The sequence below is a fragment of the Saimiri boliviensis genome, chromosome X (genome assembly GCF_048565385.1).
Source record: "Saimiri boliviensis isolate mSaiBol1 chromosome X, mSaiBol1.pri, whole genome shotgun sequence".
Lineage (NCBI taxonomy): Eukaryota > Metazoa > Chordata > Mammalia > Primates > Cebidae > Saimiri > Saimiri boliviensis.
In genome coordinates this window covers 37,922,902-37,925,488 of record NC_133470.1, presented here as the reverse complement: position 1 = coordinate 37,925,488, position 2,587 = coordinate 37,922,902, and the positions used below count along the sequence as shown (strand labels likewise).

Here is a 2,587-nt window from a genome sequence, read left to right as displayed (position 1 = left end):
GAGGCAGGAGAATTGCTTCAACCCGGGATTCGGAGGTTGCAGTGAGCCAAGATTATGCCACTTCACTCCACCCTGGGTGACAGAGCAAGACTCTTGTCTCAAAAAAATAAATAAAAATAAATAAATGCATTTGGACAAATGAACACCAGGCTACTAGCACAGGGTAAGAGAATTCATAAATATTAATTAAGGATCTAAAAAAACACACTTCCTTTTTTTTGGCAAATGGGAGTTTTTTATTATTTAATTTGCATATAAGTGGAAAGAGTTCATTAGCTTCACAACAGGCACAATCAACAGTTAGGTAAAGCACTTTATTGTTGCAAAGCTTTAGAATATCGGCCTGGCATATTCTTGGCCTCCATGGCTGCTTTATTAAAACTTGAAAATCTTCCTTGCTGCTTCTACAGATTTCACATTTGTAGGAGGCATCCTTGGGCTGCCAGGTTGCAGAAACTTCTTCACTGTGGGCAGGTTGCTGATTCTGGTTTTCAGGGCCTGCAGCAGAGGGAAGCTGGAGATAAGGCTGGGGTCAAGCTCTTCCACAAAGTAGAGAAGTTCCACCAGCTGAATGTCAGCCCAGCTCAGCTTGTTGCCAACAAGGTAGTCTTGTTCGTGGCTCTTTAACACTATTTCGAAGGCAGGGAAATAGCGATTTTTTGTTTTCTCTTGGATCGAGGCAATCTTGGCATCTTTTTCCTCAGGTCGGCATAAGGGCAGAAGAAGGATCATTTCATACAAATCTGCCATGCCTTCTGTATACATATCAGTCAGGGCTCTCTCCTTTGTGTCTTTCCCACAGAGGTCGTATTTGCTGGCAATGCAGTTGAGAATGGCTCTGGTCTGCACCAGCTTCAACCCGTCAATCTCAACCATTGGCACTTGCTGGAATATCAAATACCCATCATTTCTTAACTTTTCCAAATCTTCTGCAGGTTCTAGAAATTTCTCTTCAAACTCCACTCCAGCTGCAGCCAAGAGCCACCGGATGGGCTCCATTCTGCCCCATGCATTGAAGTAGTGAAGCTGGGGCTTCCCCACCATGGTATCAGTCCTTGGTTTCTCTAATCAGTCCAGCGGGTCTCTGTTCAGCTCAAGGCCCCCTTCTTGAATATTTGAAACTTGAAGGCCTTTTGGCCAGGTGCAGTGGCCAAAAACCCTGTAATCTCAGGGCTTTGGGAGGTTGAGGCAGGTGAATCACTTGAGCTCAGGAATTCGAGACCAGTCTGGGCCACATGGTAAAACTCCATCTCTATTAAAAATTTAAATAAAGAAAAGCCTTTAGAGGCCAACTGTTCCTTCACAAAGGTTTGCAATTGAGAAATATAACCTTGTTCCTACTTCGTCAAGTTTCTTCTTTAATGGCTGAACAGAAAGAAGCTTCAAGTAATAGAGAAGGCATCATTGGAGTGTGGCCGCCCTCTCTGGCTAACATGGTCTTCTGCGTGCTCTGTTCTTATATCTTCCAAATCCTATGTTTGGAAGCCTCCCCCGGAACGGACACTTTTGCCAGGAACCATCCTGACCTTAAAAAGGTGAGTGTGGGCCAGGCGCAGTGGCTCATGCCTGTAATCCCAGCATTTTGGGAGGCCAAGATGGGCAGATCACCTGAGGTCACGAGTTTGAAACCAGCCTAGCCAACATGGTAAAACCCCATCTCTACTAAAACCACAAAAATTAGCCAGGTGTGGTAGCATGCGTCTATAATTCCAGCTACTTGGGAGGCAGGAGAATCGCTTGAACCTGGGAGGCGGAGGTTGTAGTGAGCCAAGATCGCACCCCTGCACTGCAGCCTGAGCGACAGAGCAAGACTCTGTCTCAAAAAAAAAAAAAAAAAAAAAAGAGGGGGTTAGTGAGACACAGCCGGCTGGGCAGGAGAGTGAAGGTGAGGTCACAGAACACTGCCTGGCCACCCCAGGCCAGCCTGACTGTGCTGCCGAGTGCCCAGAGGCTGCTGGCCCAGGGAGGCCGGCCAGCTCAACCCAGAGGGCACAGGGCAAGCCCTAAACACTGAGAGTGTCACCCTTGAAGACCCCGGGATGCCCTGTGCCATGCATCTTGCTTCTCGGTGACCAGCCTGCTTATTAAAGGAGCTAACCCTCGACATGGTAAGGGGCGAGAGTGGTGAGCGGCTGTGGATGCAATGGACTTAAACTTCACTCCAGAAGCTACAAATAACCCCAAATGCACTTCAGGCTGGAGTTCTGCTGTGCCACGTCTGTTGCAGAGCACCACCCCCACCAATCCCCTGAGCCAGGCCCACATCTGCCCCAGTTTTCTGGGTTGGGCCCTTCACCCCAGGACCCCAGCATTTTGAGCTATTACCACAGCTCCCAAGATCCAGGTCCATCAGCAGCTTCTGCAGCCAAGGATGGTGAGCCCTATCCCCAGAATTGGGGCAGGGCGTGGGGCATTTGTCACCTCAAGGGATGTCTTAGTCAGCTAAGGCTGCCGTAACCAAATGCTGCAGACTGGATGGCTTAAACATCAGGCATTTATTTCTCACAGTTCTGGAGGCTGGAAGTCTGAGATCAGGGTGCCAGCACAATCAGGCTCTGGGGAGGGCTCTCTTTATGACTTGCAGATG

General features: G+C 48.6%; 1 pseudogene; it reads right to left on the bottom strand.

Annotated features, from left to right (window-relative positions):
• Positions 1-225: 225 nt before the first annotated feature.
• Positions 226-1,273, bottom strand: LOC101042856 (glutathione S-transferase A3 pseudogene; annotated as a pseudogene).
• Between the last annotated feature and the right edge of the window lie 1,314 nt (positions 1,274-2,587).